This window comes from Schistocerca serialis, chromosome 5, assembly GCF_023864345.2.
Source record: "Schistocerca serialis cubense isolate TAMUIC-IGC-003099 chromosome 5, iqSchSeri2.2, whole genome shotgun sequence".
Classification (NCBI taxonomy): Eukaryota; Metazoa; Arthropoda; class Insecta; order Orthoptera; family Acrididae; genus Schistocerca; species Schistocerca serialis.
Genome location: NC_064642.1, coordinates 346,954,257 through 346,973,275, shown reverse-complemented (window position 1 = coordinate 346,973,275; position 19,019 = coordinate 346,954,257). Strand labels below are relative to the sequence as shown.

Genomic DNA, 19,019 nt, shown 5'->3' with positions numbered 1-19,019 from the left:
GGTTATCATTTTCAGTCGACAGAAGGATCACCTATCGTGAAGAAATGATCAAAAGTAATTGCACCCATACTACTCTGAGCTTAGGAGACATTTTGAAATTTATTTTTCTTCAATAATTTTCAGATATACCCCAGATCCTCCTCTACTTTTTTTATTGTAATTTGAGGAAATCCGTCAGTTTCCTCTTGAAAATTTGCCTGTATAATTTGAAGAGTGATTTACAACGAGGACACACAGTTCGTCACACGAACTATAGGAGGTATTGTGCAGATGTGAGTAGATTTATTGCACAAACACGTATCTTAACGCACATTCAAACGATATTCTATCCGAGGAACCTCGCGCAAAACAGTAGCACAAGACCACCTTCTTACGCGCACACGCACACTAGCTTTACGTATTTTTGACTGAGACACTTGTTTCAGCAACAAATTAAGAGTTCAAATTCCCCAACTAAGATTTTCTTGAAGTTATGTTAGTACTGGACAATTATTTTCAGCTGGCAACACTCTTGCATCAGTCACAGATCCCCGGTAACTGTGTGTACGATCGGAGCTATGTAAATGAGCGATACTTTAAAAAAATCGATAAACAGAATAGGGGGAACACCTGTCACATGATGAAAGATACCAGGAATTACGTTGATCTACATCCACATACATACTGCGCAAGCCACCGTATGGTGAATGGCGGAGTGTACCTTGTGTTAAGGCTAGTCATCCCCTCTCCTCTTCTACTCGAAAATGGAGCAAGGGAAAAATGACTACCTATACGCCTCGGTAAGAGTTCAAATTTGTCTTTTCTTCGTGGTCCCTACGTGAAAAGTTCGTTAGCGGCAACTGAATAATTTTGCAGTCAGTCGCAAATTCCAGTTCTCTAAATTTACTCAATAGTGTTTCGAAAAAATCACCTATTCATCTTTCGGGATTCCCTTTTGAGTTCACGAAGAATCTCCGTAATGCTAGAGTGCTGATCGAACCTTTCGGTAAGAAATTTAATAGCTCGCGTCTGAATTACTTCAATGTTTTCCTTTAATCTGACCTTGTCGTGATCCCAAACATTCCAGCAGTACTCAAGAATGGGTCGCACTAGTGTCGTGTGCGCGAACTCGTTAATGGAAAAGCTTCACTTTGCTTGAATCCTAGCAATAAACTGAGGTGGTCAGCAAACAGTCGCATATTGCTGCGCATTCTATACATAATAAAACGGGAAAATGCTCCTACCGGAGGAAAAATAGGCCGTTATGCTCCTGCTTATTAAGCCTCAGACTGGAAAGTGGGGTGCCTAATTCGTGTTTTCGGAAATCTAGGAAATAGATTAGCCTGTTTCCCTTCATCCATGATTCGCGCAGGTTACCATGTGAGAAAAGGGAAGCTGAATTTCGCACGGATGGTGCTTCGTAATTCGTGCTGATTTCTGGACAAAAGCTTTTCCAACTCAAGGAAATGTATTATATTCGAACTTACAAAATGTTCAGAAATCTGCATCAAACCTGTTTAAGAATTGGCCTGTAATTAAGGGTCCGTTCTTTTACCTTTGTTATTGGCAGGAACAATCTGCCTCGACGGAAGAAATCAGACAGATTTAGCTATTTGTGTGCGTTTAGTTTTGTTTCAGGTTTAGTGATGTTTCTGTTTCCATTGCTGAATACTGCTGGTTCATGATCTTGTGGTTATCTCAAGTCCAAGTCGTCCTGTTATTATTGAAATAGTAGGAGCTTCCAGGAGGAATAGCAAATGTTTCAGGAATTTGTAGCATAGACGATTTCGAATAAAACATTGCATATAACTCGTCGAATATTTTTGGTGACAGGGACAAATAACTGTGTTGAAACTTAATTTCCATAAATGCCACCTGTGACTACATTCTCCTAACTGAATGTGTTTTGCGTTATCTGCACGTTCGGATGACATAAGAATAAAATATTTTCTGATACCATTTGCGCACAGTTTCAATGTACGTATTTAAAGAATGGCATCAAGAAACCACCAAAGGATCTATAAATTGTATTTTTGTACATGGACGACGTGAAGATCATTTGACTGAAACTGAATAAATACACATTACAGCAGGATTTTGTAGATTAGTGATACCGTGAGATATGGCTACTGGTCTCAGTACCAGTCTCACGCAATGTAGTGAAACTCAAACACTTTCAAATCTGATATTCAGTAGTTAGAAAATGATATTCCTTACAAGCATCAGTATCATTTTCATTACACCGACAATAGATACATAAACCCTGAGCAGCCGAAGTACAAAGACAAGAAATAAAAACAAATCTCTGCTCAGGTGTATCTTCCTAATCAGTAAAAATTGGACGCACATTATGTGGAATGTTTTATTCGAATTTCTCAGTACTACCGTCTCCCAAAATACGCTATCTAGTAAAATGTTTCTGGACGCCTATTAGTGGTCATCAATGTGAGGCTTTTCTTCACCTTTCCCCTTTACGCCGATTTGGACTCTGCTGGGGACACTTTCAATGAGCTACCTGAATGTTTGTGGGTGAGTGGCAGCCATTCATTATCAAGAAACGAAATCAGGGAAGGTAACCCTAGTGTTTATGGACACTGGAGTGAAGTCTAAGTTGTAACTCATCCCAAAAGTTTTCCGTTAGCTTCAGGCCGAAACTCTGGGCATGTCGGTCAATTTCAGGAATGTTATCGTTCACAAACCATTGCTCATAGATGTTGACTTACGGGGGATTCATTGTCGAGTTGACAAAGTTACCGTCTCCGAACTGTTCTTCTACTAGACGCAGTACATAATGTGTCTGTCCTTCCGCATTTAGCGGTTTTTAAGCACAATTTGGAGACTACATCATAACTCGAAAAACACCACCATACTGTAACACCACTTCTTCAGTATTTCACTGTTGTCACTACACACGATAGCAGGTAACGACATCCAGGTATTCGGCATACCCTAACCCCCATGGGATTGCCATAGGAAATAGCGCGATTCAACAATCTAAATCACTTGGTAAATTCATCCACCGTGTGGTGGGCTCACTATTTACACCACCTCAAGCGTCGCTTAGCATTGATAACAGAAATGTGTCGTGTGAAGAGCTGCTCGACCATTGTACTCGATTCTTATTCCTCCCCTGCGCAGAGTAATTGTGCTAGTAGGACTGCTGGTGGCACTTACGAGTTATTGCTCCCGGGGATTTCATGCGGATTTTTACAACCACCCTGTGCGGTGTTCGACGGTTCCAGTCCGTCAGCACATGAGGTCTGTTAGGGTTTGGTTTAGCTGTGGTTGTTACTTCGCGTTTCCAATTCAGTCACAATGCCAACAGTAGACTTCGGCCGGTTTTGAAAATGTCCATTATGGCATTGGTAGTCAGTTGACATACAATGTCTAGGGCACATTCGAAGTCACTGAGTTTTGCTGACCGACGCATTCTGCCAGTACTGCTTCTGTACTGACTACCCGACACTTTCCGATTCCTTTTATACTGTCTGGTCCGTCTCTAGTGATATCTACTGGTCAATTTCGCATTATATAGGGGTGTGCGCAATACGAAATAATCTAACATTTGCAATTCCCCCCCCCCCCCCCCCGAAGATTCCATAACACCCACACCATTTCGTCTCGGCACTTTATTGTAGTTGGTCAGTGTACGGCATTAGCGTGTGGCCGCGAAATGGCGAGAGGCTAGGCGCCACCTGCAACAACGGTGTCCGTTGCCAGGAGCCAGCGTAGGCGTTTTCGGCCGCCGTTTGGAGGCAGGGTCGTGACAGACGCGCAATGCAGCCCGACTGTGACGCTTTTGCGAGCAGATGTAGACCGGCAGGTAACGGCGAGCCGTGTCCGGGAGCCTGCGGCGCTTGGCACCGGCCAGACGTGACCCCGCGGCCCGCCGGCTAGCGGGCTAGCGGTCCCAGCCTCTTGCCAAACGCCCGCGCCCACCACTGCGCCCCGCAGTTTCCAAAAGACTTCCGCCGCTGCGACTTGCTGCCGGCCATTGCCACATTGGCTACCGGCCTTAGGCAGTGTTCACAGTCGCACCGACAACAGTTCGTTGACGCCGTCGCCATATAATGGAAAAAGTACTAGCGTACGGAGTATCTGAGCAGACCTGCGATTGGATTCAAGACTTTCTTACAGATAGAACTCAACACGTCGCTCTTAACGGAACTAAATCGACAGATGTAAAGGTAATATTCTGAGTACCACAGGGAAGTGTGATACGACCGTTGCTGTTCACAGCAGGCCGGGCTGGCCGAGCGGTTCTAGGCGCTTCAGTCTGGAACCGCGCGACCGCTACGGTCGCAGGTTCGAGTCCTGCCTCGGGCGTGGATGTGTGTGATGTCCTTAGGTTAGTTAGGTTTGTTCTAAGTTCTAGAGGACTGTCGACCTCAGTTAAGTCCCATAGAGCTCAGAGCCATTTTTTTTTTTTGCTGTTCACAATATGTGTGAATGATCTAGCGTCGGATCCTCTTTAAGGCTATTCGCAGCTGAAGCAGTTGTTTATACCAAAGTAGCAACGCCAGAGGATAGTAAGAATTGATGAATGGTGCAGACTCTGACAGTTGACCCTGAACGTAAGAAATGTAACATATTGCGCATACATAGGAAAAGAAATCCGCTACTGTACAGCTACACTACTGATCACTATCCAGACCGTATAAAACAGATGGTGGGAAAAGCAGACACCAGACTCAGATTCATCTGAAGACTCTTAAGGAAATGTAACTCATCCACGAAAGAAGTGCTTATAAAGTGCTCCTTCGCCCGATTCTTGAGTATTGTAAATCTATCTGGGATCCCTCTCAGGTAGGACTGATAGAGGAGATAGAGAAGATCCAATGAAGAGCGGCGCGTTTCGTCACGGGATCGTTTAGCTGGCGAGAGAGCGTTACGGAGATGCTAAACAAACTCCACTGGCAGACGTTATAATAGAGACGTTGTGCATTACGGAGAGATTTACTACTGAAATTTCGGGACAGCACTTTTCAGGAGGATTCAGACAACACATTACTTCCCCCTTCACATACATCTCGCGTAGTGACCACGAGGAGAAAATTCGAGAAATTAAAGCCAATAGAGAGGCTTACCGACAATCATTTTTCCCACGAACTATTCGTGAGTGGAACAAGATTGGAGGGATCAGATAGTGGTACCGAAAGTACCCTCCGCCACACTCTATTAGGTGGCTTGCGGAGTATGATGTAAATGTAAATGACGTCCGATAACACACGACGACAGATTGGTCACAGTACGTGCGGTCCCCGTCGTCAGTTTTCGGTGGTGTCAGGGAGATTAGATTAGAATCTGTTCTGTGTATGAATTAGAGTGGATTTTAACATGGGATGGGATGGATACCACAATGTCTCTGCACTTGGACACGAATGCGGCATTGCGGCTTTTGCTATTAAAAAATATGCGGAGTGCATCTCAGTAAGCTATGTGTCTCGAAAATAGCGTGGCAAGTACTGTACACTCTGTCCTCGGTTATTGGGATAACCAGACAAGTTTTTCGAATAAAGGCTTCGTCTTGATTTGTTCCCGTAATCGCGTAAAGCTGCAACAGCTGGACCAACAACCTTAGGTTCTTGGCCGTTTTCGACAGTTTATTCAAAACACTATCGACCACTTGGTGGGAGAGTGACACACCCAACACTGATTCATGCTGATTAGGTGGCTAAAGAAGTCATCAAGGTCGTGCCTTACAGAGGTGCAACGTTTTCGAAGCCTCGAATGTTGGGCGGGCTTTCTGAGTGGGTGTGTGCGGTGCCGGAACCCAGCGGGCGGCGCCCTTCGTCACATTCTAAATGTGCAAGATGTTAAACCGAATTTCACTTTCTCTACTATTGGTTAGGTCGTGGTACGCCGGTCATAGAGCAACACGGCCTCAAATTCTCGCCTGATACCCTGTTATTCACAGAGAGGTGGTCTGCCTCTTAGTTCTTCGTGTTTGATATTTGCTTGAAAATACTGGAATAGTGTAAGCCTTCTAACCACTGTATAATATGATGGTGCGTTGTTGCTGCACACTTGTTCCAAATAAGCATGGATTTATTTTCGATAAGGTGGAAGCTGAAGCAATGAATCAAAATTTGTGCCTCAACAAGGACTTGAACCTGGGTCTCCTACTTACTAGGCATATGTGCTAACCTGGTTTCAAGTCCCGGCTATGGCAGAAATTTTAATTCATGGCTTCAGCTTCCATCCTTATCGAAAATATAGTTGAGACTCACATGTCTGCAGGACAATGTATTTCAATCATATCAGCATGGACTGTTACACAAGTGTTTCCTTTGAAATCCAGATGATCAATTATCGTTGGGCTGCGCCATTTTCTTTTGGCTTCCCTTCTGCTGCGCTACGGTACTATGGTTCTAAGAGTTCAGCGTTCTCACGACTGCAGGTATGTATCTGCAAACAAACAAAACATTAATTATGCACAATTATTATTTACAGTTACCCTTCGTAGAACTCAACTGCGGCAAAGTGAGTGCCTGTGGATACTGCTGTATATAAAGCGACTGAAATCAATGCTAACTTGTGGCTGCTTTCGTGTATGGATAGTGCAACAAATTGAAAAATAAGTACTGTATTCGGTTGAGCTTCGAGGAGCATAAGTGTTAAAATGAGCTCTTCATGAGCGCAGGGCGTCGGTGTAATCTGGTGAAAAACTTTATTGTAACACAAGATCAATAAGCAAGGTGCAAGGATCTATTTTTTTATGTAGAGGAAACTTATTTTGGATGACCTAGATTAGAGGGCAGTCCTTACTTGACTCAGAAGGTATTAAAATCCTGTAGCGTCATAATAAACCTACTTTTCCTGGGCTTACTGTCGCAAAAAATAGATTCTGTGAATTTGAACCGTCGTTATTGTTTTCGTACAAGCATACCTCTTGGACGTTGCTTCTTTCGTCCCTGTGCAGAACAGTTGGTTATGTTGATGATGAAGTGACATTCAGCGAGAAATTAGAACTGAAAACCGTTGTAGAAAGACAGCTAGACTAGATCTGTCACGCAATAGCGTATTCTAAATCCATGGTTAATAGTGAAGTGACAGCGGAGTGAGAGGATAAGAACCATTATTTGCTGCCAAGGTTTTCTTTCGACCACAAGCCTGGAGGTGACAGGCAGACCGTGTGTGCTTTCTGTGAGGGCGTAAAGCCAACACCTTACCTTATTTGATTGTAAGGCGGAACAACTCCAACTGGTATGAGAACATGTACCCTGCGTGAGAACATGAGAAGAAGGAAGGGAGATCATTGTTTTATGTCCCGTCGACGACGAGGCGATTAGAGACGGTGTTGAAGAACAGGGCTGGTGGGGGAGGGGGGGGGGGGTGGAGCAATCCCAGTTTTCCCATAATCGACAGAGGAAAAATCACGATAAACTTGTCTCGATAGCCGTCAAGAATTTTAATCCTTCCCCTCTCGAACACGAGTGAGTCCAATGTCTCAAGTTCAAAACGGCTCTGAGCACTATGGGACTTAACTGCTGCGGTCATCAGTCCCCTAGAGCTTAGAACTTCTTTAACCTAACTAACCTAAGGCCATCACACACATCCATGCCCGAGGCAAGATTCGAACCTGCGACCGTAGCGGTCGCGCGGTTCCAGACTGTAGCGCCTAGAACCGCTCGGCCCCAATGTCTCAAGTCATGTTCAGTCTTGTTGCCAGCGCTCTAAATCGCCCAAGAATGAAAAAGTCTCGTTGTTTCTCTACATCTTAATCAAAGCTGTATTTTTAAATTTATTTGGACAATAACAGTGATCTTGGAGCAAGAGCCAAACGACTGCGTTCCCTCCACTGATCGTTTCATCGTCTCTGCCAGTGGCAGGGAGGAAGTAAACGGGCTCGTGACGTCAACTCACAGGCCTGGAGGGCAAAGTTTTATTGGCAGGGGAGGATGTGGCGTGGCGCCTTTCTGTCGGTCCGCAGGTCGATACATCGCCCACAAGATGGCGAACATCTTTCTTTCACGCCGGGGAGTTGCTTGACCCGACAGATGCCTTGTGGCGTACGACTGGTAATCGATCACCTCACGCTGCGACGTACACGTCATCCCAGTATGTCGCTCCGCGTCTCCTCCGCCCTGAATGCTGTTTACAGGGAAGGCAAGTGCTGATAAGTTGAGTTCAACTTATCAACAACCAGTTTGTTTTACTGATGTAGAATATAGATGTGCGTTGCCGTAAACTCCCTCATTTTCCAACCTCGTTACTTCGCGATCACACTAAAATTGACGGGTGAAACCCCCAGCATCGTATTCCCTGCAACCTTCACGTGATCAACATAATGTCATCACCTACACCTAAAAAATAAGATTTTCTTGTCTTCTTGGTATAGTATTTTGACAGTGCAACTCGTGGTCATTAAGTATTATACTAAGACAACACGAGAAACAGATCAGGTCGTGCATCGTCAGCGCCGACAAAACATAAGGTGTTGCAAACGAGATAATTATTAGTGTACCGGTACTGATGCCGTGAAAGGCCAGACGTAAACCATTGGCGTCGTGTGCCAGTAGGTTGTTCAAATATTACTCAGTGAATGAATTTTTGGTGCTTTGCATTGAGTTCTAAACTAAGAGAAATATTAGTGTCTGTGTACTCCTATTATTAGTGGGAGACAGTGCTTGATATGCGTTTCATCGGAGTGCTTAGAACTAATAAATGGACTAAAACTCACCACTCTAGTAGTTCGTTTCTCTATTAATGCTACAGGAACAAAATTTCAAGAGAAACCGTTCACGACGTAGTTGGTGTCGCGATGAGAATGTATGAGATGTAATATTTATTGAACATCTAACTTTTTCTTCATAGGTCAGTGGACCCGTTGGAAATGTGCCGACCTGCTCTGAACCTTGATTCTTTCTTATCGAGCCATTTAAACTATATGTAGTTTCTCAGACGGCCTGGGGGTGTATTTTTTTTTCTTTTTCAGTCTTTTCACTCGTTTCCCTGGGAGGGAGGGGGCTGCTTGAGAGCTTCTTTATGCTCTATTCAGCGTTAGGGTTATACAGTTAATTATTTTATTACACTTTATTTTATTACACTTTATTTTATTACACTTTATTTTATTACACTTTATTTTATTACACTTTATTTTATTACACTTTATTTTATTACACTTTATTTTATTACACTTTATTTTATTACACTTTATTTTATTACACTTTATTTTATTACACTTTATTTTATTACACTTTATTTTATTACACTTTATTTTATTACACTTTATTTTATTACACTTTATTTTATTACAATACAAAAAATTTATTTTGGTAATGATGCTAAATTACAATTTTATATTTTAGTTTGAGGCTTACGATTAGTGCTGAAAATTGTTTTGTCTGGTGTTTATATTTTATTGCAGATCCTAATGCCATGTGCAGTGGCGGGTAAACTGCAAAGTTTGGATTCGGTTTGATGGTACACAGCGATTGGTTGCTGTGATCTTGTCTTACTCTTGATTGTGTTTGTCGCACTGCCATACTTGGTCTTGCTGCCTTTCGTCGAGTTGTGGTGACATTTCTTCATTCTCTGAGAGAGGCGTCGTCAGCCGGCCGAAGTGGCCGCGCGGTTCTGGGCGCTGCAGTTCGGAACCGCGAGACCGCTACGGTCGCGGGTTCGAATCCTGCTTCGGGCATGGATGTGTGTGATGTCCTTAGGTTAGTTAGGTTTAAGTAGTTCTAAGTTCTAGGGGACTGATGACCTCAGAAGTTGAGTCCCATAGTGCTCAGAGCCATTTGAACCATTTGAAGAGGCGTCGTCGTCGTTGTTGCTAATTCTGTGAAAGATTTGGATATGTTTTGGGCTACTATTCTATTTCGGCGTGTGTATTTGAATTTTGGTTTTCTTGTTCTGGTGATTTTAGTCATGTTCTGTAGGTGGGGTCGATTTTGTAGTATTCTTTTGCCGTATCTGGCACTTCGGTTGGCCAAAGTTTTTGTAATGGTGTAATTCTCGTATTTCTGTATACAACGTAGCTTGGCGTAGTGCTGCTTATTTTTAGAAAATTCCGTAATAGTTACCGTCCGGTGGCGTACATTTTGTTGGCTGCGGTGACTGACATGGCTCCTAGTGCTGGGCTCTGTATTCTAGCAGTGGTCTTACAAAGGTTTTGTATGTGTACACTGCTGTACGCAAGATGAGTACTTCAGACCTTCCTTGGACTGCGTAACGAGGCCTTGTCTTTTCCTTATTCTGTTTAGTATTTCTCGTTGTTGGGTTTGCCAATTTAGGTATTTATCGAAATGTGTGCCTAGGTATTTGGCTGTGTTGCCTAGTTGGATTCCCATAGTGTGAGTTGAACGTCTCTCTTCTTGTGTTATCTTTTTAGTTAGGTTGCGATGCCGAAATAGGGGACCATCTGTGTCTTGCTGGGATTGGGTTTAATCCTGTTTGTGGCCATCCATGCTTCTAATTTATATAGGTACAACGTCGGAACTGTTCATTCAGTATGTGGGAGGAGTAACGGGACCCAACATTTCTCGAGACCTTAAGGGTGTAAAGAGCAGAGTCATTTGAGAATAAACTCTTAAAGATTGGAAGTCTCAAACGTGAAAGTACCTAAGAAGGCGCACACGTCACGGCGTGGTACTACAGATAGGAACAGAGCTCCAGCTAATGATGCTGCCCGGAGACAGTTGGCTGCCACCGCTGCTGCTGCGGAAAGCGGGGGAGTGTCGCCATTGTGCTCTGCCACAGCCGCTATCTGTCGCGCTCCACTTGCTGCGGGCTCACTTCCGCCGGAAGCGTTCGGCGAACCTCCCTCCACTCGTCACTCTGCTCGCTAATAACTTCGGTCTTCCATCTGCGTGCCGCCTGATCTGCCACTTCACGTATGATGCTGCCCTTTGTTTACGGTTAGGATTCGAGTGTGGCTTGAGTACGTTGAATATACGGGATAGCGTGCTTTGCGTTTCGGGTCGCACGTATGGCTGCGTGCTCGGGGAAGAGTGAGCAAAGGCCAGCGCACGTGTTGACGTCTGCGCGTTCCCTCAGCCGTGACCGGCCCGGCGTTGGCCCTCGACAGCACAGCGGCAGCCGCCGCCGCCGCCGCCGCAAATATCACGCAGCCTTTGTGACGTCAGTAGCGCAAGGCCGCCGCCGGCTGGCCCCACGCGAGGACAGCTGTTGGCTTATCGAGCGCACCACCCTTCACTCCGTTCGACACTGTATTCGACGGACAGATACCTTTGTACTGGAACAATCTCAGCGGCGTCAGATCCGATAAAGAGCTCGACCTTTCGAGTACGTCCATTGTTTACATCAACACTGCGCAAGTCATTTTCTTTTCAGTGTGAGCTGGGGGTTGGGGAGGGGGGAAGGGGCGGGGGGGGGGGCGGCGTAGAGGATCGTCGTCAGTCTGGTTTGATGAGATCGCCAGGATTCGCTCCCTTGTACCAAGCTCATCATTTAGAATAGCACCAGCATCCGATACCCTCTGCTATTTGTTGGGTATATTCCGTTCTGTCTTTCCCTGCAGTGTTTTTCATGAACGGTTCCCTCCAGCACTATAAATGTTATTCTGCGACGTCGTCCTATCCTGTCCATTCTTCCCGTAAGTGTTCTCCACATAATCAATAACTCATCAATTCTCCGGAGAACCCTCATTTCGTATCTTTTCAACCCACCCAATGTACAGCATCCTCTTGTAACACATCATCTCAAACGCTTCGATTAGCTAGCTACCCTTTCGGTTTTGCGATGATCCACGATTTACTTCCTCACAATGCTGAGTCCTGGACGTACTTGTTTATGAGCTGAAGGTTTCTTAATTTCACCGTGATAACTCATTTCGCGAGTTATAAGCGAGATGTCGTACAATACTGACTGATTACTCTCTCGGAGTCTAAACCTCTCCGCCACGCAAAACGCCTCTCTCACCGTGTCACTGGAGTTTGAGGAGCATCTCCCTGACGCTCTTACGCTCCATACAGTAGCCTAAAGATCCCATCATATAACGTAATACATACAAAAAATCTTAAAGCGATGTAGACGGTAATGTCTGCCAATGTTCATAATAACTGCGTATTCAGTCCAGGAATTTCTTTTCTTTCATTAAGACCGGGAAGATGCCATTACATATATAAGATGAATTCGAAGTGCAAGTGCTTACTCTTTAGAAAGTAGGCGATGATGAGTTAATCGTAGTTGCACGCCAGATACGCATTTAATCTCGTTTGTTGAGTTCCTGCATTAGCTAATAAATATAATTTGTGATGTGTCATTTACTGCGCACTTACGCGCATTACTATATGGTTGTGATTCTATACTGGCAATGAGTTACCACAGACTAACCATCGAACATCGAATGTAACCCTGCAGCACAGGTAATAAGGCTAATTAAGCTGCAATTAAGCAAGGAAACGAGTGAGTTCCTTTGTATAGGCTTCAGGCTCCACATGTTATGCTGTAACAACTAGAACTAAATCGTCATTTACAAAAGGCGTTATCTAAGCACCCACATAGGAATGGTTGTTTAAGGTTGCTTGATACATCTGAGTGTTCCTTTAATGTAAGAATATTGGTGCAATAAATTTTCTCGAGTGCAGAAGAAAGTAATTGTCAATGGGCAGTTACGAGGGCGTGAGGAAATACTTCATTTAGAGGTACAGATCATAGCGAAAGCACCCTAAACTGTCCATTTAATGTTAAAAAACAGTGGACGATTAAGTAAATTAAGCTCTGCATACTGACAATGAGGCGAAATGAGAGATCAGAAAGAAAAAGAAATGAGTACGAACGTCACAGACTTAGTTTTCTCTCTCTGTTCATTAGACGAAAGCGATAGCACCAAAACCCAGTTTCTTAGTAGCCAGTGTTGGGTGGCTGTCATACTTAAATGGACGTTTGGGATTGCTTTCATCTCTGTTGATTTCGTTCGTGTTGGGTGAGAAATATTAGGGGTTTGGATGAGGAACTGGCACTGCTGTAATTCTCACTAGAGGAACTGATTATCGTATCGTTGGCAAATCTAGTTTTTTGTATTAATATCTGGAAAACACGTAAGGATTTCTGCAGGTAAACGTCCGTTAATGCTACGAAAGGTACCTCGCGTGTATTAGAAATCCTTCAAATCCTGCTGACAGCAGTATCTGAACAATGCAGTCGAAATGTGTTAGTATTAGTCGTCGTCGTCGTCGTCGTCGTCGTCTACAGTCTTTCGACTGTTTCGACGCAGCTCTCCATGCTAGTCTATCGTGCGCAAGCTTCATCATCTTTGCACAACTACTACAACCCACATCCATTTCAACATGCTTATTATATTGACGTCCAGGTTTCTCTCTGCATTTTTTACCTCCCACACTTCCCTCCATTGTCAAACTATTCGTTGATGCCTCAGGACGATTCTCAGAACTGATCCGTTACTTTATTCAAATTGTGGCATACATTTGTTTTATCTCCGTTTCTGTTTACCCATCTAATGATCAGTGTTCTTGCCTAGCATCACATTTCAAAAGCTCTTATTCTCTTCATGCCTGAACTGCTTATCGTCCACGTTTCATTTGCGCACAAGGCTACAGTCCAGGCACGTACCTTCAGAAAGTACGTCCTAACACTTAAATTTATATTAGATGTTAACAAATTTCTCTCGTTCAGAAATGGCCAGTCTGCATTTTCTACATCCACAAGGAGCTAAACCTGGCGTCTTGCAGGGGATCTTTGCTAAGAATAATAGCTAATGTGTGTTCCACAACGACCAAACAAGTCTACCCGATAGACTTTCAATGAAAAATACATTTTTATTTTTATTTTTTTTTATTTTTTTATAGAACAGTAGCAGATGGATGGAAGTCGTACTGCTGGAAGTTGGAGTGGAGGACGCGATACTTACCACTAATTCCGAGGGGGTGCGATGGGGAATTTTCCCTTGTTAGGTATGTAACAGTATTTCCACGGAGCCGGGTGTCAGCAGATGCTGCGAGACACGGGTAACTGTGCTACTGCAGCAGGTTGCGCTGATCAGTAATTACGGGGCCGCGACGTCATTAGCGGGTCGCTATCAGCTGCCCGCATTAGCGCGGCGACACGCTGCCAAAATGCCACCGGGGGACGCCGGGCGGCGACCTAGCTCATCCCGTAAACACTTTCGCTCAATATTTCAGCATCACGTCGTTGGATTGCGTATTTGCTAAGTTTCCCGCGAAAGCAAAATACCATACAGCCATTAACTGACAAGATATTTCGTAACACAAACTCCGATGAATTGGGGGGGGGGGGGGGGGGAGAGAGAGAGAGAGAGAGAGAGAGAGAGAGAGAGAGAACAATTCTTCCTTTCATTCTGTTCAGTCTTGTTCGATTTGAGGAACACTTTGTCGGTTAACAGTGCTACTCATGTGTCACCAACCACGGCGCAAGCCAAAAGCTATTCGGTGCCGTGGAATATATCTCATAAACCCTATCCACTGCAGTACTTGTGTAATTATGAATGACATACATGAGGTCCATTGCTATAAGTACTTACTCAAACCGAGGGGTCTTTCATAGGCGCGTAATGCCATGCTTCTTGTAGGCATGTGTGTAAGGTCATTTTCCCAGAAACCGGAATGGTATGTGAGAGAATGAAACGCCGAGTGATAATGCCTTGCACTACTTTAATGAATATGCTGTAAAAGGAAAGAATGATTGAAAAAGAAAATAGTGTTTCATAGGAAGCGGGAAGAGCACTTAAGAAAAATGCCAAGAACCAGAGCGTCAGACTGGTTTTTGGATGTATGGCAAAATAAAGAGCGGAGAAGAAGCAAATGGACATTAATTATCAGTGCATTTGAGGGAAGTATTAAATACAGAATTGCTGATCGGTACGTCAGGAGGCGAGATGTATAGTACTTAGGATACACATACATGCAAATGGCAACATTACACTAACTGTGGGAAACGTTAGTTTCTTCCTCGCAGCGAGATAGAGAAACATGGAGGGGCAGGCGTGTAATGTCACCTTTTTCGATAAGATGGGATGACAATGTATTCGCAAATTTAGTTGCTAGGAAGGCGTATGCAAGATTCATATTAATTGTGAGAATGGAAAAGCAGCTTATTTCATCGACGAAGATGACTTGCTGCATTCTCTTCTGATCGATTCTTCTGTGTTGTTCACAAGTAAGGAACTCTTGCTAAGTTGCTTTAACCTCCTCAGTTGTGGACTCATTTTTTTAATGAAAATTTTATGATTGTGATCAATGCAGTGTTCTGGGACAAAATAAGACGAAAATATTGAATTTAAAAAATTGTACTTTTCACCAAAATTTTAGGAAACATTCAAAATGAATACTTTGTTAGAAAATAACTGAAATATGTAAAATACTCAGAAAACAAAATGTGAAACCACTAAAAATCATGAAAATAATGCCACTGGAATGTGAAAATATAGATCGTTGCCAAATGTAGAACCAGCACTACATCGAAAAAACATATCGCTGTATTGTTCTGACGAAATAAACAATCACTTATGAGATAGGGTGTCAGCATGTTGCAACATATCCCAAAGATATCCTAGTCCAAAATCACTAAAGACAAACACAAATTGGTTTTATTTCTTGAAGACACGCTAGGAATAGGATAAAGTTTCTTCAGGCAGGTGCTGTCACCTGCTGGGAACATGCAGAAATGAACAAAAATGGCGCACACAATGCACATAGTGTAAAGTACTTTGTATAACCTAGAATAAGGCACAGCGAGTCTAGCTTATTCCCTTTGCTACAAAAAAAGTTGGATGCAGCGTTTCTGCTACATAATGACTGAGGAGATGAACAGGAGGAAACAGGGGGTTGACGGAGGGCTCTCAACACAACCGCGCATCTGTTTCGTCAGTACCAAAACGCTACACGAACGCATCAGGGAGAAGGCGAGTTTTGTGAAATTACTTTCTCTCGAAATTCAGAAAGCAATCATTCAAAGACGTGTTCCTCCCACATACTTCTGCCGTGATATGCTCGAAGGTAAAGTTGCTAGTTTTCGGATTTGTTTGGACGTACATCACCCTGCGCACAACTCCCGAACGTGATAGGATAGATGGCAGCAGTCGTTCAGGCGTAAATGTTTCGTCCATATCTCACGTCAAGCCCCTTTCTATTCCTGGTTTCTATGGCAAGAAAACTAAACAGCGTATTCCAGGAGGAATGGTCAGTATTCAGGGATACGAAAGGAACGACCGTTCGGAGCAACATGCACTCTAAACTGCATTCTTTAAGAGTTATGAGCGCTTGTCCAGAAGAAGAAATGTTTCGCAGTATCGAAAATGGGAGTTACCGTAGCTCTAAGATACGCATTTTAGAGCCCATGTTGCTTCGAATGACCGTTCCTGTCATATCCCTGAATATTGACCATTCCTTTTGGGACACCCAGTATATCGCTTTTGAAATATGCACTATTTTTTGAATTTGTTAGCGGAGTAGTTCCCTTTATAAATTCCAATATTGTAACAGATCATCACTCAAAACGCAGAATGTGACGTTTGTCAGAGGAAGCCAAACGGGAAGTCAACTAAAATAAAGATTCCATTTCCACGAATCCGATGTGTGTTTAAGACAGCACCTATGTTAACAGGCTGAACGACGATTGTGATTCAATCCGCGTCTGCCGTGTATCCGCAGTGCGTTTACACTAAACGGATTAATCAGCAGTTTTTAATTTAGTTCACAAATTTAAATTAATTGAACAGCCTGCGTGCAGGAAGTTTCAACGACTCTGAAAGTCCAACTCTTCGCACTGCGGTATTTAACGTTTCTGGCATGAGTCCAGGAAAAAACTGGCGGAAGCATCCATTAAGTTGATACTACTGGCGTGGGCCAGCTATAATTCCTGCCCCCAGTTAAAAGCGGCACGCGGATGTATATACAGTGAAAATGGCCTACGCGGGCCCGTAATATTGTCTGTTTGCAACGAAGCTGTGGTAAATGAGAGAACACAAACATCCAGTTGGACCACCCGAATTTCCTTCTCATCTGCTGTTTAGACTTCAGTGGCTTCCAGAATTGCCACCACGTTAAACTGAGAGCCCTTGAAAAAATTCTTTCGTGCCCGATGTTTAGCTTCTGGAGCCATGTTGGGTACAGAATGCTATCGAAAGATTGTCGAAGGGGTGTTCAGTTGCAAAATATTAAGATTCCATACCAGGTGTCCCGAACGGCTTAAGGTCAAAACTATGCCGTTGGTAGAGAAACGTAAACTGAGTACTTTAAATTAAGGAACGAACGGTCGGATACGAATGTTTAATTTTACGTTAACATAAACAACTTAAGCCTTACAGCAATAACTTTAGCTCGTAGCAAATGTACAAAGTGACGTCCACCTCCTCAGTGCATGCGTTCCAACACAGTCGATTGATTGTACTTGGCTCTGGATGCAGAACCGTTTGGGCCCCATTTCTTGCACATAGAAGTGAGTGATTGCTTTACCAGTACGTTGCATACTCGATTAAACGGAATAATTTTTGTCGCAAGTCATTCGGATAATCAAAATTCCGGACAATTGAATTTATGAAGAAAAGTCATTTTTGTATTGTTAACTCTAGAAAGGTAACCTAAATCACTTGCATATCTTATCGTGTTATCTTTTAGTTACTTTGCCATATGGTTATCTTTCTAGGGTTAATACATAATATTAGGTGATTATTCAAAACAGAAAAACAAACTTACTCAACAAAAATGGAAGTGTGTTAACAGATTAGAGACACGTTTTATACATACGTACATATTTTCTTAAAAGTACTAAAATACTCCAAGCTTAATCATGAAATATCTAGCAAGTCGCGTAGGACAGTCACTGTAGTTTAATTTGGTTCAAAATATTTGCTAAATGTCATTTGACGTAAACAGCTTTTTCCTCTTCATTGCTGCTACATCACGAATTAATTTTAATTGTAGTACACTCACGATATCGCTCTGTTCCCTTTTTGTCCCATTTGAAAGGTGTTTCTAGGGCATCAAATGCTTCCGCATGAGATGGTCATGCGTCCTTACTGCAGCAGTGTGTACTTCTGTTTCAAATTCTTGCATTTCGTGCAGTGCGTTTACCGCGCGGGATGCGGACGAGCAGTGCACGGACTGGACAATATAGAGATCCTTGTCCGCTGATAACTACCCAGATAATCGCGAGTCCGTGTAACTGAGGTTCGGATAATAGTGTTCACTGTACTCGCAACGCTATATTCCCTTGGAGTGGACATTTTTCAGTCAAACTGACGGGTTCTTATTGATGAACCTCTTCTACACGATCAAGCACTATCTCCTCTTCCAACTCTTTATGGCTCCCTTTTTCCGTAAGTTTCCATCCATGGCAATAAATTTCTCCCAATTAGGAATTCAGTTTTCCTTCTGCTCGTACAGCGTTTTGAGAACATAATGCAAAAGAGAGGAGTTCTTAGCATCCCACTGTCGCTGGTCACATTTACTTGGAGTGCTTCAAATTAGTCTTCCACTCAAAAATCATATTAAAATAATCATGTTTACGAGAAACCGCAGAAAAGTAATGCATCCAAATTTGTTATCCAAAATTGGGTGGACACACTAAAAGTTCAAAATATTAAAGCCAAAAGGCGGATATTTTGTTGTACGCACACCCCTTGTAGCTTCTTATCGACCAAAATATTAAAACAACTTTTGTGATGTGACGAAGACTCACTCCAAGGCAGGCCTACTTGTCAGTTCTAGACTATTTATGGAAAAATGTGTCATAAATATCATTTATGGAAAACTGTGTCATAAATATCGTATTATCGTTTTGTAGGTTAGGGTCGTAGCCAGAGAACACATCATACTTCGTACACAAACTGATTCCCTCTGCCCTCGAGACGAAGCGAACTTCATGCGTGCGAATTAAGTACGAGTGACTGGTTCAGACTGATGCTCCAAAAACAAACGGACTCTGTCAAATTACGCAGGCTGTTTCAGAAAGATTGATCTGACTTCACAGGACTAAGTTATCTACATGAATGCCGATAGAAACTTCAGGTGAATTTTAATTTACATAGAAGACTTAAAAGCTTTTATTTTCAGTATGATCATCCGATCTTACAACGGTATATCTCTTACATGCAA

General features: G+C 43.2%; 1 protein-coding gene across 3 annotated transcripts in view; it reads left to right on the top strand.

Annotated features, from left to right (window-relative positions):
- The window catches only part of LOC126480722 (protein spire), a 797,250-nt gene that overhangs the window by 637,738 nt on the left and 140,493 nt on the right, over positions 1-19,019 (top strand). The gene's annotated exons all lie outside the window — the stretch shown is intronic.